General features: G+C 41.6%; 1 protein-coding gene and 1 pseudogene across 7 annotated transcripts in view; both read right to left on the bottom strand.

Annotated features, from left to right (window-relative positions):
• The window catches only part of sdk2b (sidekick cell adhesion molecule 2b), a 565,983-nt gene that overhangs the window by 295,147 nt on the left and 244,384 nt on the right, over window positions 1-26,452 (bottom strand). The gene's annotated exons all lie outside the window — the stretch shown is intronic.
• On the bottom strand, window positions 16,169-16,604 carry LOC140369430 (protein BTG1 pseudogene; annotated as a pseudogene).

Here is a 26,452-nt window from a genome sequence, read left to right as displayed (position 1 = left end):
GAAAATGGTCAAGCAATAGGTCATCGTGTGTTAGCTTAACGCAGGTGTTGTTAGGTGCGAAAAGAAATGGCTGGTAGGGATGTTGCAATGACTGTTATTTGGAGGTGGAAGACATAAAAGTAACACCATTGTGCTTTAATAATTGGGAAAGTGAACTGAAAAACATACAGCACAGTGTATCAAGCTGTAAATAAGTATAATTTTAATCTTTGCAATTAAGAAACACATTTTATTATTAGTCACAACACCAGAACCCAACAATTATTCAGACAACTTTATTAATTCCACCAAGGGAAATTAGTTTGTGCAGCAAAAAAGCAAAAAGGGAGCAATAATATGCACACATAACACATTCTGAACCAAGAGGAGCTCTGAAGTCAGTAAATAGTACCCAATGAAAAATACATTACATCTACATTATCACCTAGAGTTTAATCCTAAAAGATTTCGGATAACTATAATTTACATTGTCTAAAGCCGGTCGTCAACTGGAATTTTAACCGTCTGCAATGAAAGATTTCGTGGGGAAAAATCATGAGTCTTGGCTCAAAATTGTGGCTTGTTGGTTTCACAGCGAGATAGGGACCAAGATTAAATTTAGAACCGCCGAGCGAGCAAAGTCGAGCTGTGATCAAGCGGGTCTGATATTCTGGAATCGCCGTTGCAGTGTGAGCCCTCCTCTCGCTGCGTCTACGATCAATCTCTGCCAAACGTATTACCAACAGTAAACACAGCGCTCCACAAAGTAACGAGGGAAGAGCTAAGCCATGGACTGACAAATGAAGACTAAACAAAACTGAACACGAGACCATTTCCCCATTTTCCTTTCCATTTACTAACTTTTACGAATAAGAAAACACCTGTAGCATGTAGCGCTAACCTCAGCTAACCGGTACAATACGGAGAGTTTACCACAGGGAGTCAAGAGCCTGATATTCACTCACACATACTTTGGTCGTAGCCATGAGTGATTGGGTGAACCATTTTGTATGTGCGCTGTCTTACCCTTTGTGGCTAGGTGTTTTAGTTTTTAGTTTTTTTTATTATTATTTTTGTAATTTTCTGAATTAGTTAATTTTATTGTATTTCTGTTTCTGTCATTTCTTTGTGATTTTAATGCATTTTTCCTGCTGTGTGAAGCACTTTGAATTGCCTTGTGTATGAAATGTGCTCTACAAATAAACTTGCCTTGCCTTAAAGGACAAATATTGTGCATTATTTAAACATGCTCTTGATAATCATTACTTTGGCATCTCAAGTATGAATTATTTCATGACACTCTAGCTTTTCCGATGCCAGGAAGAGAGAAACATACGCTTGCTTTCCCCCCCGACGTGCTAATGTAGCGAAGCAGTGGTAATGATCGTGATTTGACAGCAGAAATGCTCAGAACAAATCTGGTGTTAATTTATGTTGAAAAACAACACTGAAGTTCTCCGCGTTCGACCTATGACATCACACTTTGGGAAAATTCAGAATGGATTGTTTTTGATGCTCGGAGGGGAGAGGACTTTCAGAACAGGATTAATTCAACTAGTGTCAATGAAGCTACATACATCTCCAGGTATGTTTTCGATGTTATAACATGGTTAATTATGTGCTTTAAGATTTAAATTCCTCATATTTTGTAGTGGGACATCCATAAACCTTATAAGACAACAAAATGTGCCGTGAACACTAAGCTTTAGAGATCACATAAACAAACAAACAAACTTTAGAAATTATAAAGTAAATTTAACTTAAGTCTAAAAAGCACTTTACATTTTTACCATCTTTACCAACGCTGCTGCTCGGGTCCTGACTTGAACCAGGAAGTATGATCACATTAGTCCTGTTCTCAGGTCTCTGCACTGGCTCCTGTGGCTCAGAAAATAGACTTTAAAGCAGCTCTGCTTGTGTACAAGTCTCTCCATGGCCTAGCACCAAAGTACATAATGTTAGTGCCATATGAACCATCTCGGACTCTGAGGACCTCAGGGACCGGCCTCCTGTTGGTGCCAGAGTCAGGACTAAACATGGACCGGCCTCCTGCTGGTGCCAGAGTCAGGATTAAACATGGACCGGCCTCCTGCTGGTGCCCAGGGTCAGGACTAAACATGGACCGGCCTCCTGCTGGTGCCCAGAGTCAGGACTAAACATGGACCGGCCTCCTGCTGGTGCCCAGAGTCAGGACTAAACATGGACCAGCTTCCTGCTGGTGCCAGAGTCAGGACTAAACATGGACCGGCCTTCTGCTGGTGCCCAGAGTCAGGACTAAACATGGACCGGCCTCCTGTTGGTGCCAGAGTCAGGACTAAACATGGACTGGCCTCCTGCTGGTGCCAGAGTCAGGACTAAACATGGACTGGCCTCCTGTTGGTGCCAGAGTCAGGACTAAACATGGACCGGCCTCCTGCTGGTGCCAGAGTCAGGACTAAACATGGACTGGCCTCCTGCTGGTGCCCAGAGTCAGGACTAAACATGGACCGGCCTCCTGCTGGTGCCAGAGTCAGGACTAAACATGGGCCGGCCTCCTGCTGGTGCCAGAGTCAGGACTAAACATGGGCCGGCCTCCTGCTGGTGCCAGAGTCAGGACTGAACATGGGCCGGCCTCCTGCTGGTGCCAGAGTCAGGACTAAACATGGGGAATCTGCGTTTCAGTTTTATGCAGCTAAAATCTGGAACAGTCCTGAAGATGTGAGACAGGCTTCTACTCTGACAATGTTCAAATCTAAGCTAAAAACCGTTTTGTTTAGCTGTGCATATGACTGAAAGGATTATTCTTTGCACTCTTTTCTTTTGTCTTAAACAGTTTTGTAATTTATGACATGTCCTGTTGTGTAAAGCACTTTGAATTGCCTTCTGTACGAATTGTGCTCTACAAATAAACTTGCCTTGCCTTACATTTTTGTTAATTTCACTATTGTAATTGATTATTCTTTACAATTTAAGACCCCCCAGAAACAGTTCTGGGTTGAATAACTGGACCAGATGGGGACCAGACTGGCCCAGTTCTCAGGGTCTGGTTGGCTCATAGTGGCATAAATTACATTTTCTGCAAACATATAAGAAAGCGTATACGCATCTTTGTAATTTATAACAAAAGATGGGGAAATGATTGTGAGAAAAATGCAACACTTACCAACAAAGTGGCTGTTAGTACCTGGCAGAGGAGATGTTTACGACAGTCAAAAATTGCAGCATCAAATACAGATTAGGAAAGAATTTAATTTCATATGCTGTTTGCTCTACAGAAGTTTGGCTGCACCACTTAGTTCCACTTTCACAGAAGCTTGACTCCATTGAAGGAAATAGTCTTTTAGACAAAACAGCTTCTAACATTACTACACCCCTTTGAACAAAACACAGTAAATAATGTATCGAGTCTGTTGCACAAACTGAAGAGGTTTGCAGAGAACTCTTTACCCTGGATAAAACGGAGGCTGTTTTACACAATTGTGATTAAATGTATCTAAAACGGCAGTACATTGTTATAGTTTTAAGTACTGCGAGTAAAACAGGCGCAAACTGGAGGGATATTTATGTGTAACTAATCACATTTTCACTTTAAAAAAACATTAAAACAATATCATACTTAATATTTGTTGCTGCAATTTGAATTAAAGTACATATATAATGCATTATTTGTACAGTTATTGGCTTTTAACCCTGCTCTTGAGTACATTTACTTTGGTATTTCATGTTTTAGAGCAATAACAATTGCTTGTCGACTTTGTGGTCACAGCACGCAGTTGTACTGATCGTGATTTGATGGCAGAAAAGCACAGAACGAGTCCGGCGATGATTTATGGACTTAAAACCAGCAAAGAAGATTCTCAGGGCCGGTCTCAGATCGAATTTAAGTGTTTTTGACTCTCGGAGGAGAGAGGACTTTCTAATCGGGATTCATAAAACTAGTATGAATGAAGCTAAATGCAACTCCTTGATGAGGGAACAATGTTTGAACATGGTTAAAAGCACAGAAAAATACATTTTGCATAATGTGTCAGGATTTCCACTCCCATTGTCTTGCCTCTGTTATATTGAACATAACATGACAAAAAAATCTCATCAGAATTAGCTTCAGTTTTCCAATATTAATTTTTAAGCTTTATGAAACCCCCATTTAATGCCATGCAGGTATAATTTTTAGTAATAGACCATAAATTACAATATTTTTAGTCATGTATATTCGCTAACCTTATTTAAAGCAGTCTCAATAAGACAATAATTACTTTAACATGAGTCAGTTTTCAAATCCTTAAATTCTATATTTGACTCATCCATGTTTGAGTGCATTTGGAACGTTTTTTCATGAGAACATAAGAAACTGTTGGCAGCACATCTCTCTATTCTTATGCCTTGCTCACTTGTAGTTTGCCACATGCAGCAGTGCAAAGCTAGAGTCAGCATAAGTGCTCCGGACAAATAGGTCCCTGCAGTGAGACCTGTAGGTGTCCCATCCCAAAATGGACGTACATTAGTAATGCTCTTTTTCATTCTCTGCCAGCGCCGCTTCCATTTCCCGCTCTAATGTCGGGCCATAGAGAGATGACACGAAGCAAAGCAGACTTGACTTTGCCTAACCTGCCAAGTGGCATTTCTTTAGATATATCTACAAGACTTCTTATATTACGACATTAGAGACGTAAAGAAAAAGAACATTTAAATCTGTATAATTGATAGATAATAGGAAAATAATGATAAGTTGGGTTCAAACGACCTGCTTCATGGTTCATTCAGTATCTCCGTAATTACTGGGCCAATCCACATGGAAAACAACTGGCACAAAGTTCACCTTAGTACTATGTCAGCATAAAAAAACTAAGATGGAATCATTTATTTCACATTAGCCTCATGAAGTGGTGTCATTATTCAACACGGAAAGGAATAGTTGTTCAATAGTACAACGTTTGTGGATATACATTTTGGGTATTTATTTCAAAGAACAGGAACGCGACCTATGAATAGTTAGCCCCGCCCTCTCGCTGGGAAAAAACAACAGTTACAGTCACAGAGATCATGCTCATACAACAATGTCTGTATAACTTTGTCAGGTCCTGGTAGTTGTTTCTTCGTGGTTTTCATGCAATAAATAATATATTACCATACATACAGACATACATGGATTGTAGATTTACCCAATAGCTGGTCTTACTATGTTGGTGGAGTCCCTCTTTTGTCCTTATACTCCTGGACGAAAGAGGGACTACACCAACATCACCAACGGAGAAAAACTATATATACACAAGACTTAGCTAAAAGCCCTTTAATTTAAGCAAAACAAGTCCGTTAAGCATAATATGTACCTAACTTTTTTGGTTGAGGGTCCGGCACCTGCTTTTTTTCCATTGAGGCCTCATTTATTTGCCTGGAATGTTACAAAATATGGCATTAAATGTATCTATCTTCAGGGAGACAAGCAAGCCAAGTCAAAAATCACATCTGTGGTGAGAAAAATAAGAATGCATGTTTTCCTTTTTGGCAATGAAACACCTGTAACCGCCCACGAAACACACCTTTAATGCCACACTTTGCAGCATTCCAGGCAAAGCAAACGCATCCCTATGCACTGGGGAATGATGAAGCAGACACTAAAAAGTTGCAAAGTGCACCTTTCAGTAAATAAAGGCGGTACTTCCAACCACTTTCAACCACTGGCCCCCCACGCACACCCACTTGGAGCCACTGCCAGTAAGACTTGTGCTTTGTCAGTAAACAGTTGACCGTCCTTGTCAGTTAAATGTTTATGTAGCTGGCAGGGCTCCTGGTTCGGGGCGGGGAAGGGAGAGAGGGGCTGGCACGACGCACTGGCACTGAAGATAAGAGCGCAGATGAAAGCGGAGAGCTGTGATAAATAATGACGCCGGAGCCACCACAGAAACGATCACACAAAGGAAAACAAGGAGGACCGCACTCGCAGAACCACAATGGAGAGATTAAACGGTAGTTTTACAGCCGTACGTGGCCACTTTTCGCACGATACACATCTGGGGGGAGTGCGTTTGATACATACACCCCGGCGTCCCCGAAGAGATGCGCGTGTGGCAAGGTCAAGAGTGTTTAGATGACGCAGCGGGAAAGCAGAATATATTGCGGAGCGAAACTTCATCGTCAGGCTGTTTTATTTATATTCAAAGTTACCTTCTATATCAGATGCTGGAGGTGTCTCTTTTGCTGCAGGTAGAAGTGCAAAGAGCCTGAAAGTAAAGTAGATGAACTTAAGTCGTTTTTGATGGTCTGTTCTTTACCACAAGTACTCATTACCTGTGTTTGGGGGGAGTTCTTTCCCATTTAAAGCCTCGTGATAATCTCTCCAGAGACTCAATTTGTGCGGATTGTGGCTGCGATGTCAGTGATTAGACAGTTTGTTGTGCCGTGGCTTTAATCTATTTGAGGGGTTGTTCACACTATCTAACATGCTTTGACTTGGCTTATTCTTGTTTTTATTTTGGTGGCAGTAAATATAGAAAAATATATATAGGCTACTTAAATCGCCTTTTCCAAAATTCTACAGTTTCCTGTCCAACCCTAACATTTATACTAGTTTTACAAGGAGGACTTACTACTACTTTTTTATTATTTTGAAGCTGCAGCAGTATCATTCACAAGACTTAATTAAAAAAAAAAAAGTTGTAAAAATACTCCTTTGATAGGCTTTGGACTGAATGGTACCAGTATCTTTTAAATGTATTTATATTTATTTTTTCATACAGTGCCGTTTGTGTTAATTCAATTATAAAAAAAAAAAATCCTACTGCTTATTCCCGTTAGGGGTCGTGGGTGACTAGAGTCTATCCCAGAGACTTTGGGCCTTAGGCGGGGCACACGTTTTTATTATTTAAAAAAAGGAAAAACAAAACAACACTTACAGTACATTAATTTAACTAATAATTTGACTGAGCAATTTGTACTTGTATTGAAATCAAATTTGACCAGGTAAATCTGTACTTTTACTAATAATGAAATGCAGTACTTTGACCACCTCTGTATCTGTATTCAGCACCTTATAACTACTTTAACTACGCTATTGTTACTATTACTAATGCTATTTGTGCTGCAGCTGCACTGTTCTTCTACAATAAACAGGGAGCTTTCAGTAGGCATAGTCTGTCTTTAGTTTTTATCAATTTTACTAGGACTCAAGCGTCGCCTCTCTCTCCAGATGAAGTTTGGGATGCGCAGGGGAAGCTACACAAGCCACGGTTTAAACAGACACAGACAGAGCAGGGGGAAAGCTCGAAACTCTGCGAATATGTTTAACGAACCACAAAGAGTAGAACTGTCTGTAGATTATGAAAATTGGCCTCATGTGTAATTAGAAAGTGTGAAAAAGAAAGAATGAAATAAGGCATGTGATGCGTCAGCTGGCACGGCAAACCGCGGCGCTGACGCCTCGGCGCGCGCAGAGCCAAAGTTCAACTTCTTACAAATGTCTAAATCATGTTTTCATAAAGGCAACAGAAAGCGTTGAGAGTTTGCAGCCTGTAGTGCTTTTTAGAGCCTCGATCTGATCTGCAGAAGAGCAGGAGAAGGGCTTCAGGTGACGCTGCAGCAGGGGCGGAGCATGGAAATGTAGGGACTCTGAGGGGGCCTCTCAAAATAAATGTAATGAGTAACGAGTTGCAAATAATATTATATCTAATATGCAACAGAATATAGAAGATTTTATTATTTTTGTTGAAAACTTCTTGGTTGAGAGCCTTCAGTTTGCACTAAAGATTGTGATTTATGCAATATTTACATAAAACAAATACAAATAAGACAATAATAATAACTCAAGAAATAGTCACCTTAAGGTTGTATTACAGATATTGAACCCCTATGTATTTTCTACACCTTCAAAGTGGGTTGGGGGCATGGGGGCACCACTGAGCATTTCTGCTTATGGTACCCAAATGGCCAGCAGCGGCCCTGCACAAAGAAAAGAATACTTTGAAAACAAACTCAGAAATCTTAAGGTTTGGTCCACAGTGCTGTTCATCACAACCTTTCTTCCATTGCCTTTTACAGTGGTTCTACTTCTCTGCAAAGATAAACTTACAATGAAATGGACAAGAGGGTTCAATCCCCCCACACTCCGGCCTCATCCTAGTAACTCATGTCCAGATAAGATACCCCCCTGCCCCGTCTCCTTCTCCCCGTCTCCCTCTCCCTCTCCACCTGTAATATTTCTTCACTCTCACTCCATTTTTCGTCCCTCATCTTGCACTTGGAAAAGCGATCCGTCTGTGTCTTCGTTCGGGGTTGTGGCTGTTGCGAATCCATTACATCAGATAAAAGAGGGGACAGAGATGTGATGGCGCCTTGGTTCCCTCTGGGCCTGACACGTGGGGCAGAGGAGGAGAGCTTTATCCCAATATACTCTTATTAAGACGGAGCCCATGAGGTTCGATACTGCCCAGAGGTGGATGGAGTACTTAAAGTAAAAGTCCTGCTAATTTATGTATGTATTCGACAAGACAGATAACACCGTATTTAGAAAGTACTTTGCACCAAGCGTGATTAGTTTACTGTAGAGTTGTAAAAAAGAATCAACTATTCCAACTCATAACTTTACTAATCCCACCCATAATTGCTCAGCCACCTTTATTTTTCTGTCTAATACAAATCAATACTAAAACTAGTAAATGTCAAAACTTTTATTGAGTGTCATCAGAACTAGTACGAAACAAGTACTTTTTTTGAAATTGTATCTTTTACTCTTTGCCCACTGCGGAAACATATAATACAAAAACAATAATATTAACTAAAAGTCATAAATCATCATGTATGTTTTTCACCAAGTTTCACCTATAGCTCAGGCCCTTTATCTTTGTTCAAATTAAAGTCTATTGTGTAAAAAAGAGCGTTTAAAAAAATAAATTAATGATTGTGGTATCAAAATCGGCATTGATAATTTAACCTATTGCTTTGTATCAAAAATGTGTTAAAAATTTAGAATATATGGTGTTTGAGTGGTTGGATTGATCACTACCACTACTTATGTCAAAACTGCAGCACAACTGCTTATATAAGCATTTCCCACTTCTATAATACTAATACTGTCTTGCTACTTCAAATGTGGAGTATTACATTTGCCGCTAATGAAAACACATAAAAATTCACTGCTTCAACAAGTGCCAGCATGACTACTGCAACTACAAACAGCACTGCAACTGCAAAAATGAAAGAAATAAACATTAATTCTGTAAAAAATGTAATAATTCAACAATTTATACATACATATTCCTTACTACAAATGCTACCACTGTACTATTACTATGATGGAAATGATCAGTGGTACAATTAAAAAAAAGTATTCTTTCTTCAAAAAAAAGTACTACTTCAGAAACTGCTTCTAAAATTACAACTCCAAATACTACAGGTCGTGCTACTGCAAATGCTGTGACTGCACTATTACCACTTTTGTCGCAATGAAAATAATCAAAGATAGATTTTTTAAAAAGCAACAAGCGTTCTTTCTTCAAAAAACTCTAAAACTACTACTTCAACAACAAATGCCGCCATGATGACAAAAATATCACATGCATAAAACAAAGATAAAAGCATGATTTATTAAAAAAAAACATAACTGTAACTACTTTTCCTTTGCCACCGTTTGCCAGATCTCACTCCGAGCTCTTTCCAAAACTAACACACTCAAAAATAAGCCGGGTTCTTTCAGGTCAATGGCGCGACTTCCACTGTGAGCAAAAGACCACTCAGCCAACTAATAATCCCCTATTTGAATAATGGCCCTTATTCAATTTCATTCCAAGCCTCTTTTCTCTCTATTTGGGCCGCTTGTAATTTCCTCTCTTATCTATGGGGCGGCTCACACGACTTACGAGCTTCAATCTGCATCTCTCCGCAGAGCCATTCAATGCAAAGTGAAACCCATCGTACATCATCTCTCCCCATGCACTCCCCCTTACGCCATAACTCTCTTTGTTTCTGCCTGCACTTGAATTCTGTTTAATCTAGAGATATTTTATAGTCGGGCAAGCGTCGCAGGCCAATAAATGAAGTCCTGAAATGGAGGTAATAGATCTTGTAGTTTGTCAAATGGCCACAAGGGGCTGGCTTCAATAGACGTGTCTAGGGGGGGAAAGAACTTGCACGCGCTTATCAAGAGTGTCAATGGTGCAAATGCTAATGTTAATCAAATAGGAATCATTGGCAAGTTAATTTACAAAATAGAAAAAAAAGGAAATAAAGAAGTTAAACATAATAGAAGTCAACAGTGAAAATATATGAAGGGGGAAAAATAACACTATCTGGCTGCCCCAAATAAATTGTCTGTTTTTTTCAAGCGGGTCGGTCGGTAGGTAAATTCTTATTTTTTTTTCTTTGAAGGCAAAAAAAAAAAGATACAAATTTTGCCATTTTTGACTCTTCAACAGTCAATGACGGAAAACGTCTCGATCCACCAGCGCTATAAAAATATTTGACACGCCGCTTTAGGAAAGACCGGTCGGTGAGTTGGCGAAATAATTGAAAATTAAAATGTGTTTTTTAACAAAATGCTGATATTGTTTTTTCAGTCGGCTAGTTTTATACCGGGTTGGTCGGGTTACGGCAAACAGACATATTATTTTGCTCAGCCTCATCATCATTCTTTTATGTTTCAGCAACATAATTAGCATGATTTCAAATGCAGAAGCAAATGGCGCGCCCCCAATCACATATGAATAGCGTTAATAGAGTTAAAGGTGCAGCGTGCTACTTTTTACGGTGGAGAGTCCGCCACCTGCAGGTCTTCATGGAGATGCTTTGCCTAGAATGCTATGGACTAGTGATGGACCCGAGTTGAAGCGCCGACACATGCATCGAGCTCAGAGAGTGACGCTTGTGTGTGTCACTTTAGTCATGTGACACTATTGTTTGCTGAAGCTGCTCGATCAGAGTGAGCCGTGTGAGGATCACATCTGTCGCTGTGTCTCTGTTTTCTTTGTTGTTCATTGGTGATAAACAAACATTGTCCTGGTTCTCTTTGTGGGATCGATCTACTGCAAACCCTATATTTTACATAATTCTCCCAGTCATTTCGAGTCACTGTATCACTTACAATTACAGCCCACTTTATTGCACAATGGACTGTTTGCTTCAATTACTAAGATTGAATTAGCTTCTTACAAGTTATCTTTGAAGCTGAGGACACACTACAACACTTTTTCCAGTTGTTAAAAGATTTAAAATGTTGGGATGGGTCCTTACTACACGACTGGAGTGTGATTATAGAGTCTGAGATCCAATAACAAGTGACAGTCACACTGCATGACTCAGACTGACAACTGAGGACACTTTTATCCTCAGACATACAATCAATAATTCACAAAAAATGTTTTATAGTCTATAATAATCATTGAGTAGAACAATAATAAACCCTTTATTATTATTATTATTATTATTATTCATGCATTATTTAGGCTGTTGTGTTTCCTGTCTTTTCATTAGTTAAACAGCATCACGTGACCCCTTGTCGACCAAAACAAACCAAAAAAAAAGGGGACAGAACTCAAGAAGATGGACGTGTTTGCCCTTGGTTTTGTCAGTAAACAAGCCGCTGCACCGGAGCACGGCCAAAATGGTTGTTTTGTTTGAATGTGACTGGAGTTTAGTCGCGTATTTGAGATCTGAACCTGAATCCAGTGGTAACAGCTCCACATTACAAGACTGAAGCAACTGCGATGTCTGAGAGTGACTGAGCACGACAGAAAATCATAAGAGCATCTGGCCAAAAGTCATGTCGTGAGTCCTCAGCTTTATTTAGTCATTATCAGAAAGAATGAGCCCAGTGTTATGAAAGGCAAAACAGTAAGAGAAGAAAAAATGACCTAGTGTACCTTTAATAAGCCCATAAAATACATTATTTTATGATAGCAATTGCAATATTCTATTTGTATTAGTTATTTTTCTATAGATTAAACATTTGTATATCATCATTTTAACACTTTCCCCAAATCAAATCATATGTTGAAGTCTCTACTTTACAGCCATGCATAGAAATTGGCCAATAAAACCTCGCTAAAGATGTAATTTCCACTAATGGTCACCTCTTAGACTGTCTCGCTGCCAGACATGTTGCATTGTTCTTTAGTTCCAAGATAAAACATTTCACATTGAGTTCCATTAGCCCTTTCTCAATAGCCCCATTTAGCTGGCACACCCGAATACCAGATCGATTCTTCTTGGACAGACAGCGAAGGAGAGGACAAAAAAAAGTACGGGAGAAAAGTAGGAAAAGCAAGAAAAAGTCGCTTCAGAACTTCAAGTGTAAGCTCTGGCGTACAGGCCAAGAAACATGCTGCCAAACAAGACTGAAAGTGCATTTTATCTAGCGCCATTACAATCCTAACATATCCCAGGCTGAACCCAAGAGGCGAACACACACAGTCAAAGATGTTTCCAAGACTTGTGCTGGTAATGGGATTTGAAGGAAGACTGGGGAGTGGAACTAGGCTTGCAGCTTGGAACGGGATGTAACTCTCCTCAAAGGTTAGCAGTAATCGCCTTTATTTTGTCTCCAGAGGGGTCTAGACCGCCTTAAAACTAAATCGCAATAAATAAGATCAGTCAATGTTTTTGCAAGTTTTAGGTTTGATAAGTGGGGCTTCAAGATTGACAACAACTTTTTTAGCAATATACTGCTAGTAATTTAGTTTAATTCATGACAGTCAGAGATTTTTACTTCTAATTTGTGATAAAGATCTTAAATGGTGAAACATAAAACTACGGTTGTTGTGTTTTTATACTATAATATAATGTACAGTGATCCCTCACTATAACGCGGTTCACTTTTCGCGGTCTCGCTGCTTCGCGGATTTGCATCATGCATTGTGTTCTGCATTCTGATTGGCTAAACAGTCTCTACGCGTCTTCTCTACCTGTGTGTCAATAACGTTATGGATTAATTATGTACACGTACGTAAAACTGCTTGCCAAATTGAAGTTTGCGAGGCCGTTGAGAGCGGCGCGTGTGAGCTGCGGGACACGCCGGTGAGAGCGGCGCGTGTGAGAGGCCGGTGAGAGCGGCGCGTGTGAGAGGCCGGTGAGAGCGGCGCATGTGAGAGGCCGGTGAGAGCGCGCGTGTGAGAGGCCGGTGAGAGCGCGCGTGTGAGCTGCGTGAGAGCGGCGCGTGTGAGAGGCCGGTGAGAGCGCGCGTGTGAGAGGCCGGTGAGAGCGGCGCGTGTGAGAGGCCGGTGAGAGCGGCGCATGTGAGAGGCCGGTGAGAGCGCGCGTGTGAGAGGCCGGTGAGAGCGCGCGTGTGAGCTGCGTGAGAGCGGCGCGTGTGAGAGGCCGGTGAGAGCGCGCGTGTGAGAGGCCGGTGAGAGCGCGCGTGTGAGAGGCTGGTGAGAGCGGCGCGTGTGAGAGGCCGGTGAGAGCGGCGCGTGTGAGAGGCCGGTGAGAGCGGCGCGTGTGAGAGGCCGGTGAGAGCGGCGCATGTGAGAGGCCGGTGAGAGCGCGCGTGTGAGAGGCCGGTGAGAGCGCGCGTGTGAGCTGCGTGAGAGCGGCGCGTGTGAGAGGCCGGTGAGAGCGGCGCGTGTGAGAGGCCGGTGAGAGCGGCGCATGTGAGAGGCCGGTGAGAGCGGCGCATGTGAGAGGCCGGTGAGAGCGGCGCATGTGAGAGGCCGGTGAGAGCGCGCGTGTGAGAGGCCGGTGAGAGCGCGCGTGAGAGAGGCCGGTGAGAGCGCGCGTGTGAGAGGCTGGTGAGAGCGTGCGTGTGAGAGGCCGGTGAGAGCGCGCGTGTGAGCTGCGTGAGTGCGCGTGTGTGAGAGGCCGTTGAGAGCGCGCGTGTGAGAGGCCGGTGAGAGCGCGCGTGTGAGCTGCGTGAGAGCGGCGCGTGTGAGAGGCCGGTGAGAGCGGCGCGCGTGAGAGGCCGGTGAGAGCGGCGCATGTGAGAGGCCGGTGAGAGCGCGCGTGAGAGCGCGCGTGTGAGAGGCCGGTGAGAGCGGCGCGTGTGAGAGGCCGGTGAGAGCGGCGCATGTGAGAGGCCGGTGAGAGCGCGCGTGTGAGAGGCCGGTGAGAGCGGCGCATGTGAGAGGCCGGTGAGAGCGTGCGTGTGAGAGGCCGGTGAGAGCGCGCGTGTGAGCTGCGTGAGAGCGGCGCGTGTGAGAGGCCGGTGAGAGCGCGCGTGTGAGAGGCCGGTGAGAGCGCGCGTGTGAGCTGCGTGAGAGCGGCGCGTGTGAGAGGCCGGTGAGAGCGGCGCGCGTGAGAGGCCGGTGAGAGCGCGCGTGTGAGAGGCCGGTGAGAGCGCGCGTGTGAGAGGCCGGTGAGAGCGGCGCATGTGAGAGGCCGGTGAGAGCGCGCGTGTGAGAGGCCGGTGAGAGCGGCGCATGTGAGAGGCCGGTGAGAGCGCGCGTGTGAGCTGCATGAGAAAGCGCGTGTGAGTTGCGTGAGAGCGGCGTGCGTGAGAGGCCGGTGAGAGCGCGCGTGAGAGCGCGCGTGTGAGAGGCCGGTGAGAGCGGTGCGTGTGAGAGGCCGGTGAGAGCGCGCGTGTGCTTCAATGTTTTATGGAGTATTTCATTGTATAATAACTGTAAAAAAATAAAGGTTTCTACTTCGCGGATTTCGCCTATCGCGGGTTCGTTTTGGAACGTATAACCCCAGCGATAAACGAGGGTTCACTGTACCTTACTTTTTGGACTTCAAGCTGTAACTTTTTTTCCCACGCTTTCATTACAACGGTGCATCTAATTTATAGATTTTACTGGCTAATGACCACCGGGGGCTCCACCACTCTAGCAGGAAGTGCAAGTGTTTGACACACTGTAGAAGAAGACGTCAGTGGACAGTGGTCACTGTCCAGGGGACACATCATATTTTATATATTTTACGCTTCAAAATGCTGTATGTTTTATCACAATCACTCATATTCACAGAAAAATGTGTCTAATGAAGACGTGAATCTAGGCGTGGCAAAACGCAAAGACACATGCGGAGCGCGGACATGTGATGTACGGCGGTCTGCAGATTAGAACCTGCCGCATTGAAATGAGACTTTCTTGTCAAGACCTGCCCCACGAGTCAAAAGACAACATGTGCATCACTACCATGAACCATCTCTGTGTAAATAGTTCACAGAGTAATAAAGGACAGAGGGGACAGTAGGGACAGCTCAGACAGGTAACTTCCACACGCTGTGTGTTTTATTACAATCCAACTCAAATTCACTGAAAAATTTGTCTAACTAGATTCAAAGATTGAATTCAAAAGACAACTGCTGCATCACTACCGCGTAGTATATGTGTAAATATATATATTATTGAGTGTTTTCGTCGTGTCGTCGCGATGTGCCCTGGCTCCGAGCACCCCCGGCCCCCCCGCGCCCCCCGGCCGGCGCCGTACCTCATGAAACTGCGGAGAACCATCGTCTTACCCGGAGATCGTTTTTGTCTATAGGAGTTTTTGTTTATAAGAGATCTTCTACTGAGAGTGTTTTTCAAACTTCCTATAAGTGATCTGTTCTTTTCTTCTGTATCTACCTCTGTATCTACCTGCGTTGCATCAATGAAATTTCCCCATGTGGGACAATAAAGGAATATCTTATCTTATCTTATATTCGGATAGGTGGAAATGATGAGGAGAAACGAGTACGGGTTCAGGAGCTTTATTAAAAATCACAGGTACACACAGACTTTTTTCTGATTTGTAATTGTAAACGTAAAAATTGTTTAAAAAAAAGTACATTTTCTTCAAACAAAAATCTACAACACAACAAACTATACAAGGTGACTGTTCTTTGTCTTCATCCGGGAGGGCCTTAATCTCAACTAACCCTGGAGGGGGTGGTGACCGGTTCTCTTCCTCTGCCGTAGGATCTGGGTGGAGGGTGAGCAGCAGGCTCTCCTGGTGGTGGAGCAGTTGCAGCGTAATCCTCATCGCGGGGTCAAAGTCCATGACTCCGAGAGTCCTTGACTCCGAAAGTTCCGAGTATCGTCTATCTTGGACGGATCTTATCACCTGGATGGCAGGCCACATTCTTTTTTCAGACTCACCCTGCACTGATCAAATACCTGACCAGACGTGGCTTGACCCTGATCAAAAATGACTGAGTTATAGCAGCCATTTTACCAAGACACACTCGTCATAATATGACACACTCGTCATAATATGACACACTCGTCATAATATGACACAATCGTCATAATATGACGGCCTACTATATTATAGTAGGCCATGTAGGAGCAGGTTCTGCTCAACACCATCATTTCACCATTATGTTCAAGAAGGGGCTTCTTGTAGGTGAGCTTATGGTGGCAGAGGGGGGGCAGTCCAATAGGTGTGGGGGTAGACTCATACAGGACACAGATGGAGCCATTCTCACCGATGCGATAGGAGACCTCGAAGGGATCCACCCAGAGCGTGAGCTCATGGGGCAGCAGCAGGTACAGCTGTTGGATGGTTAGGCCAATGCGCTGGCCCGCCTGGCCCACCAGGGGGTCCATCTTGTGGTTGATGCGGATGCAGCGGTAGCCTGAACCCTTGCAGGGCCGGTCTGGAAACCAGTGGTGTATGTAATGCTCTGCCAAAATGTCTTGTAGGCTCTGGCTGAATGTTTGGACCTGTCGGTCATTGACAAGTCCTTCCGACTGTAGAAATCTGGACAGAAGTCCGACGGCAGCGGTAATCTCTGGTTTCATTTTCATTTGTTCCGAAGGCAGGTCGATGTTTCCAGCAGTCTTTGCGCATTTGAGTCCGAGTTGCGCTTTTCCTGGCATTTACAATCTCAGTAGAAGAGCGATTAGACGGCGAATAATCCTCACAGGTACACACAGACTGCTTTCTGATCCGGAATAGTAAACCTGGCAGACTCGTACCACCGCTTATATACTTTATCTTCTGTGATGTCATAAAGCTTATGTGATGTCATAGAGCACCTGTGATGTCATAAAGCACACTGCCGCAAAGGTGGAAACGCCCTTGAACACCGGAAAGGAAAGGAATGCAGTGACATCATAAAGCAAACTATCATGCAAAGGCTGGAGCGCCCCCTACTGGACGCCCCCTTATAGTCCGGAAAATACCGTAATTGGTAATCAAACCATTGGTCAACTAATACACTATTCACTAATTAATCGACTAAATCAGCAAAAACAACTCATTCTCTGCCATTATCGTTCTCGTATGCCATAGAGACGCTTTCTCCATATCCAAGTCCCTCTGTCAGTGCTGGCAAATACACGTTTATATGAAAGAGGAACTCCACGAACGATCGGGACACGCATTGGAATCGCTTTAAATTAACTTGTTTTGACTTTATTCGGCTGGATTGAGTGTTTTCGTCGTGTCGTTGCGATGTGTTTTGGCTCCGGCCCCGCCCCCCGGCCGGCGCCGTACCGCGTTTCCACAAAGGAGGAACTCATGAAACTGCGGAGAACAGTCGTCTTACCCGGAGATCGTCACGTTATCCCGGCGCAATACTGACCTAACCTAATACTGATGTGCAATTCTGTCGTATGTGCAATTGCTGTTGGAATTCATGTGCAATTCATGTGCAATTACTGTGAAATTCATGTGCAATCTATGTGCTGTCGTGACACATATTCATGTGCAATTACTGTCGGGATCACATGCAATGGTATTTATTTATTTATTTATTTATTTGTCTATGGGAGTTTTTATTTATTTATAGGAGATCTTCTACTGAAAGTGTTTTTCAGACTTCCTATAAGTGATCTGTTCTTCTGTATCTACCTCTGTATCTACCTGCGTTGCACCAATGAAATTTCCCCATGTGGGACAATAAAGGAATATCTTATCTTATCTTATGTTGTCTAAAAAGAAGACAAATGATCTCAAGGACGGGACAAGACTCAACATCTTTGTCATTACAGCAGCCGAGCAGAGTGACAAGGCTAATACTTAAGCCTCAATTAACTGTTGTCAAAACGATGTTGGGGAAAGCCTATGGATGCCACACACGGTGCTAATTGTAGAGACGGAGATTTGCGACGGAGGGCGAGCGGTGTTGATGACGCTATATATGGAAAATAACAAGACGGGGGGATATGTGCGCGGAGGAAACGCTGCCAACAGAGGCGTCCTATTACCACGCGGCATACATCAAAGGAAAAAGGTGGAAACGACTAAAAATGGGATGTGTCACCTAAGAGTCATTTCAATTTCAAATTGGTAAAAATCTCATTTATGGAATAATTCACAGCCGGCAAGCGCTGTTATTTTGAGTAGAATGAGAAATGAGCAATGTGGAGCTTGAAATGTGTCCCGCCGAAGATGTTAGATAACCCATCAAGTGCGTTATATAGAGGATAGATGGTGGAAGTATTACAATTATTGTGTTATGTCCAGATGGTATTTGTTTAGAAAAAATTGTGTATGCTATTTGTGAATGTATATTTATGTTCAACAAGAATGATGTGTTCCTTTATGGACGTTGGCAATGCTCTTTAATACGATTGTGCTTAAAGTTTTCCTTCTTTTTTATTGAATTGACCTTACTGAATATGTCAAGAAAATTGCTTTCCAACCAAATGGCAAGAGAATCTCTACACCTGAGTCTTTGTCGGAAATCGTAAGTCCGTAATGTAAATGTGGGTATGCAGGAATGTACAAGCCCCAGTTATTACTTTTTACACATCCTATGTCCAAAAAACAGTCACCACTGGGATTAAACTAAGCAAAAATGGGTGATGATCTTTCAGCTGCAACACAGTATTTAAACCCGACTGATGCAGCGAGCGGCTTCTCGTTTCTGAAACAACCATGTGGGAAGACGAATCCCGTGGTCATGGAGACGTCAGTGTGTTCGAGAAGGGTCATATCATTGGCATTCGCATTTTTGGGGGAAATTTATTTGATAAAAATCCGAGACCAAGAACGAACATGTCATCTTGAATTGCAGTTTTAAATAATAACAGATGAGAGAACATGGTGAATAGGTGTACGTATGCTAACGCTAACACCTTCAGCTACATGACGCACAGACAGAACTGTGGTAAGTGACTGGTATGTTAACGTAACACATTAACAGTTATTCAGATAACTATAGCATAAAGAACATACTAACAAGTTTACCAAAGCATCAGTTTTACCCCAAATCACTAAATCCATTGAATTCTTCTTCCTCTGTGTCAAAAATGGGTGATGATCTCTGAGCTGCAACACGGTATTTAAACCCGACCGATGCAGCGAGCGGCATCTCGTTTCTGAAATAACCATGTGTTAAGACGTATCCCATGGTCATGGCAACGTCAGCGTGTTCGAGAAGTGTCAAATCATGGGCATCGAGCAGAGAAAACATCTAAAGGAGAAGCAGAGACTAAAGTACTACAGATCTGAGCCCCAGTGAGAGTGTTTGGGACGAGCTGGAGAAGGCTTCATGCTGCGGTCACTCTCACATCATCAATACAAGATCTGTGTGAGGAATAATGCCACACTGGATGGAAGTAAATCTTTCAATATGGCAGACGCTTATTGAATGTGCGCTGTAATCAAAGCGAAAGGCCGGTCCAACTAAATATTAAAGCTATTTGGTGATGAGATGAATTCTGTAATGTTGCACGAGCTGATTTTCCTCTGTTGCGAGGGGACAGAGATTGCGGCTAATTGCTGCAGCTAAAGCCTGGAGCGACTTAAATACTAACTGTGGAGGCTGTGCAGAGACTCCAATAATGAAAGAGATAAGAAGAACTCATAGCAATAAATTAAGCAGCGCGAAATATGTAAGTACAAATATTATAAAAGAAACTGTTAATTAAGCAGCCATAAGTATTACATGAATTAAATCGCTAACGCTAATTTTTTCTTTTATATCATGACAAAGAATTATTGCTATTAATTTGTGGGTGTAAATAAAGGCTAAATTAATGTTAAAAATTATATACATTTAACATAAAAACACATTAACTAGCCTTGAATGAATAAATTAAGACAAATCACAATGAACCAATAGCTTAGTAAGAATGATTCAGTTTTAGTAACTCATGCTTAGTAACAACTGTTAGTAACAAGACTGTTAAAGCGTTATTAATGCTATTAAAAGTGTATTAAACTGTATTTTCCAGCCACATATGGAGAAATGACATGATTTTGTTCTTGTTAAGTCAAACTATTGTAACTTCCTTCAGGTGGCGCGAAGCAAAACTTACCCGCGACGTACTACTTTTTTTCCCCAAACCAGATGAATCCATTTGACGATACGCGCCGCATGAAGATAGAATACACTTTCCTTTCATGCACACCGTACAAACAGACGCAGGTACTTGCTTCTTTTGGAGAACAACTTCAAAGAATAAATATAGCGTACATGTTAAAAGGCTTGTCGCAGCAATGGAACTTCCCAGACTGCTTGCTCGGCGTTTTATCAGCATCATGCACTGCCCGCTTTTGTGCGAATTATTGAATTTTTTTTCTTCTTCTTCCACTCTGTGCCGTGTGAACAAGTCTGAAGAGCTGACTCAGCGACAGCCAGTGCAATACGTGACCCTCACTTTGATGGAGGACTTCTTCTTTTCTTTTCTTTTTTTTAAAAATCGTTTTTAAATATGCAGAGAAACAAAGAAAGCTTTAGATATGCTCTCGCCGTTGTATCTTCATAGCCAGACGGAGCCGAGTTGGAGAGCGGCTTTGTGCCACAGTCGGGGGCGCGCGGAAATGATGGGCTTGGCTAAAGCTTGGGTGGCGACAGCAGACCGCGGCGCAAGGTCAAAGCTACAACAGAAGTACAAACGTGTGACAATAGCCGTTTTAATTTGAATCATTTCGCAGAGTAGTGCTTTGAGAGATAAATAAGGGGGGACAGCAAGCAATAATACTGTTTGAAAAGGCAGTTCAACATGTTTTCTAGGGTGCAACTTTTCAAATATTTCAAACAGACATTCACAAGGACATTTTCTGGCGATTACTTACCCGCACTCGCATGAAAAGACAGCGGTAGCATATAAAAGAAGAAATGCATGTGGCCATAATCCTGCTTGTAAAAGAGTGGCCGCTGTGTTCACTGGAGGTAAGGAGCTTGTTACAGTGGCAGTCGCAGCATGTTGGTTTTGTACCGTCTATTTTTTTAAATTAAGAGCCATCACCAGGTAAAGTTGCCTGGCGCTGTTAGGAGTGAGTGTGTTAATTAACTTTACAAAGCGCGAATCATTCTTAATAAACTTAGAATGTGAAATAAGCCTTTGTTCATGCTTTTTAAGGCAATTAAAAAGGTGCGTTTTTATGAAGTCTTACAGCTAAATCCAATATCCAAATTAGAATAGATGTATTAACTATAACTAGCATATGTTTAGTCCCATAATTGCTGACAAACAGTTGGAACAGCCATAAAAAACAGCCATTCTCGTGTCTCATTGAGCACAGAAGCACCAAAATGCCACACATAAGCGAGATTAAAGTGTCTTGCTCAAGGATAGCAGAGTACATACAAAGTTGGAATCCAACTAACACGTTTTGAGGTTGGCGTTAACAGCAGTAACAAGCTTCTTACGGCTTCCTCAGGGTTGTCATAGCAACACGGGGGCATCTGTTCTTCTCACGGCTGTCACTTCCTCTGTGTCGATTTGATGATTAAGGATCTTCTACTGCAACTTCTACTCTGCTAAAACTTCTGCTGAAATATTGATTTTCATACCAATTTTACAAGTGAGCAGATAAACGTTTACGCCACGATCAGCATGTACGCCATCAAGCAAATCCAGAATGACAGTTTCATGATGTTCAAACAGTAGTTATTTACAAAAAAAATGAAATTGGACAGATTGAAATGTATTGCCTCATTGCTAAAATTTGCAATATGTTTTCTTATGTATGTGATGTTGTTTTATCTCTTGAGTCTTGATTAATTTAATGTTTATTCAATTACTTTCAGAGGCAGTTCAATCTGTGTCACTTCTTCTCCGTGCCCATTAGAAATACTTTAAGGTGCACAAAGTAACTTTTGAGGTGTTATTTATTTGGAATGTTTCACAGTATGGCATTAAATGTATTATTATTTGCAGGTCAGATCTCTTAGTCTCGTACAGCTAATGCTAACTTTTATTAAAACGTAAAATATAACAAATATTTACTAAAACGTGAAATATAAAATTATTATTAAAATGTAAAATATAATTATGTCTAAAACCTGAAATATAAAACAAAAATAATAAATACTAATTATCAAAATGTAAACTATAAAATAAATAATGTATTCATTCATTCATTCATTTTCTACCGCTTTTTCCCTTTTGGGGTCGCGGGTGACTGGAGCCTATCCCAGTGACTTTGGGCCTTAGGCGGGGTACACCCTGGACAGTGGCCAACTCGTCGCAGGGAATAAATAATGTATGTAAAATATATATAGTATTTTTTTTTTAAATAAACAATTTTATTTTAAAGTAAGGACTACATGATTATTTGTTTTATTTATAGATAACTTTAGCTTGTTATTTCAATTAGTTGTATTTACAATTTTATTATGCCTCAAAATTAGCATTAGTGTTAGCATTGACCCACAAATACCTCCAGACACAGAAGGGTCCGTCTGTAAAATTTTCACCTAATTTGTAAAGTTGTCATGCTGTTGCAAAGCTGTCACCTTCCTGATCTGTAAATACGTATTCATTTCCACGTGACTCGGTAAAAAACCCCAGAGATAAAACTGGACAGGAAGTAGTGACGCCAACACTGAGCTAGCTGGGCGCTGCGGTGCACAAAGCCAAGTACAAGTGGACAAGCCATACTAAGGAACAGTCCGTGCAAATCAATGACGATAAGAAGGTGGTTAACATCCCCACCAGCCTAATTCACCTTTAATTTGACTATAATACAATATTTATACGTAATACATGTACACAAAATTTCCCAACATTGCATCAGAATATCACAAGAAATACATGTAGATATGCTTTACCTGTTGACGTAGTCGATGGAGCGGACGGCAAACATGTGGAAAAAAGAGAAAAATGGAACAATAAGAACACAAACCTTCAATAAACATGCAATACAAACACATGAACATTATCTGTTGCAATTGCAGCACGAATCATTTCAAAGTGGCTCTTGTGTTCCTATATCGGATTTGTACATCTCTTGATTCCTACAACAAAGGCAGAGAAATGGCGGCGCATTAGATTCCCGGGTCGTTTCATCTCTGTGTGAGTCCGGTCGGTGCATTGTACGAGCTGGAAGGGAACCGTGGCGCTATGAAGCAACTGGAATTAGCACGTATCTAGTATTTGTAAATTATAGTCCCGCGCCATGAGTCAAAACGGATCAAGGACAGCAATGAACAGATATTGCACTTTTTACCCCAGATCAGAGCTAAGGTGCACAAATAAATGATTAAATTAATAAATAAATGAATGAATGAATAAATATATATATAGGTTTCATAAGTACTTTTCCATATATCTATAATATATATATATATATATATATATATATATATATATATATATATATATATATATATATATATATATATATATATATATATATATATATATATATATATAGGTTTGAAAGCTTGCTTCAGGGTAATCAGCTATGTTGTAACTATTGACCACCAAACCTATCATTTTTATTTAAATTCTATTTCTGAAACTTTTTAAACCACCAGGTTATAAAAGAAAGAATTTGTAGAAATTTAGTTTTGTTTTGAATGTGTTTTTTGGACAACTGCGTTAGGGATATCACTTCCCACATGGTTATCCTCCACTGTGCCTTTAAACTGTTGACGTTTGAATTTTTATCAAGTTAAATTTGAAAAAAATCATGGTAAATTTACTTCCGAAACACCATCAAAGTGGGCGGAGTGGTTGAGCTATATTTAAAACAATGGAATTAAATAACAGGGATACATGGTTGAAAGGACTTGTCTTTCAGATTGTTTATGGCTAAAGACAAGTCCTTTCAAACCATTCTGTATTATAGAAGGTAATGTATACAACCAGAGCCATTTATTAGCTGTAAGAGGTTTAGCAATTGTGGGATTTTATTGCTTCAGCTCTAAGCGGGTGACTCCAGACAAAGATAAAAGTCATATCTGTTGAGAAGCTAGCTCGCTCACTGTAAGAATGCATGTTTTTAGCCATCAAAACAACTGTAATTTAACAAGTGTAATATATCTCCGTGTAGACAAGCCAGAAAAGCGACGTAATATACTTTTAAACTTTTATTTTCTTATATAAATAAAGGATGTAGTCATTTTATACTACGTCTTATTCAATAACAGTGCTAGTGGATATATGACATTTCTTTAATGACTTGCAGATTCATGACTACACTTTGGCTTCCACAGATAGAAGTATAAACCTAGGGAACATTTCTTGATAGACATTTTAAGTATCACTAAATCAAGATTCATTGCCGGAACAATTGCAACCGTCTCTTTGCTCTCCCACCAGATAATATCGAGACAAATCTCAAAGTCAACAGCACTTCCATCGTGTCTCATTTTCTTTCACTGGCCCTCTGATTCTCCATCTGTCCATTATCTCGCTCCAATCCGAGAGTCTCCAGGTGTCACTGATTAGCCGGATAATACCCATCTGCCCAGATCGACCCCCAAAAAGTTCACCTGACTTCTCAAATGGGATCCTGGTCCGCACCGCATTCGTCTTTTGGAGCTGGTCATTGTCGAAAATGGCTTGAAATTGGCTTTTTCCAAGTTGGACTGTCCCCTTCAGACATCACTGAGGTGTCCTTCAAGGAGCCAGGCAGGTTGTACTTTTGTTTTGTAAAGTAAAATGTAAAGTCGTTTTTAGTAATCAGGTTTCTATTGCCTCATAAACACGCCCAACGTAATCACGAAGCAGCAATGACCTACAAACATTGTGGTACCACTTTATAAGACTTAATTCATGTTGAAATTGCTTAAGAATGATTCACAAGTATTGGACTGAGATCGAACAAAGCCTTACAGACAGTTTATGACATCACCATCCCAATGGGTTTCAGAACTCTGTATTTGGGCCTCAGAACTCCTGCCGTGGATACAACCGGCAGATATCTTTGGAGCGTCCTTCTGGCAGCGGCAATAAAGGCACTCGCACAAAAATGGATGAAACCAAACACACCGACAATCAATGGCTGGACTGACATTATAATGGACATTCGACAAATGGAAAAAACAAAAAAAATCACATTTGGACTTAATTGGAAAATGGACAAATTTGACAGATTAAGGGCAAAGTGGAACATTTGTTTGAGTTCTAATGTGTTTTAATTGTTATTGATTTGTGTGATGTCTTTGGATTTATGTCTGTTGTTCTCTTTCTCATTTTGTTTTGTATGTATGTATTTTTTTTGTGTTCATCGTTCGTAAATAAATCTAAAAAATAAAGAAATCTTAATTCAAAAATAAAGAAAAAGAATGATTCATGGTTCATTAACTGCTTAACTAAAGCGTCAGGGTTAAGTGTTGGGATAAGGGAATTAATTAGGTAGTTATTAAGCCTCATCTATTCTTAATCAACTAGTTTTGACTCAGTTTACATAAATTCAGATTTAAATGAGGATCATGACCACGCCCTTCCTGCGGCTACACTATTCACGCACCCAGATCACATACACCTGTGTTCATGACGTCGTGCCCCTCCCTCATACCCTCTTTTAAGTCTTCTAATTCTTCTTTATTTATCGAGGCCCGGGAACCTACAGTCCTCATCGCCGCAAGCCCCAAAAACGACATCCATTTTTGTACGTATTTGTGTTGTGCATGTTTCTCACATGCCAATAAACACGTTGCGTCGTAGCCGGGGTTCTGGTCCTTGCTAGTGAACTATTGCAATATTCATGCATGTTTTTGAATGATGGGATTTAGCTGTAGAAAAACATGTTTATGGATGGCTAACCACAGAGAATCAACAAAACCAATCTGCATACTTAATAACGCTTGGATTAAAGAAATTAGACTACACGATGCTGTTATACTATTGCAATTTCATCATCATAAAGAGGCTTTACATGTAACCGAAGCATCTAACGTCCGCAAAATGAGAGATTAGCAGAAGTCCGACTGGTTTTAATGAGCTAGAATTGGACTACAACAACCAGAACCTGTACTCTTTCTGCTTTACCGACTTTTGTAAAGCAGGACAGGGCTTGCTAGTCTTTGCACACGGCTTATACCGTTGTAGCGGGAGGCTTTCTGCTGTATCTTGTGTTCCTTATCAGCCTTGGTCCTGTTTCCGTTCCTCAACACTGGCCTTGACATCGTTTTTTCCCCTCTGTCGTCATTATCTTACCCACACCTACTATATGCAGGTGGTATATGTTCCTCTTTTTCTTCTCGGAGACCGGCCTTGCGTCATTGTTGCCGTGTGCGGTACATAGCTGAAGTGTGTGCGTAGCCAGTTCTTCGGGAAAAAGACGAATTGGGCGGTTTCCTGTGAACCGATAACAAGCCAATCTAGTCTAAGGGCTGTGAATCATCTGCGTCAGTCCAACCCCGTCCTCGGCATCCACTTTTCTCCCGGCGGCAGTCCTCTTTTAGTACATCCATACGTCTCAACAGTCTTTATCGTGAACCTCGGCAAAACTTCTATCA

This window comes from Eucyclogobius newberryi, unplaced genomic scaffold (genome assembly GCF_026437365.1).
Source record: "Eucyclogobius newberryi isolate DKJ021-1_F unplaced genomic scaffold, fEucNew1.0.hap1 SCAF_20, whole genome shotgun sequence".
NCBI classification, from domain to species: Eukaryota; Metazoa; Chordata; class Actinopteri; order Gobiiformes; family Gobiidae; genus Eucyclogobius; species Eucyclogobius newberryi.
The sequence above is the reverse complement of the archived record's forward strand: the minus strand, read 5'-3'. Positions and strand labels throughout refer to the sequence as shown.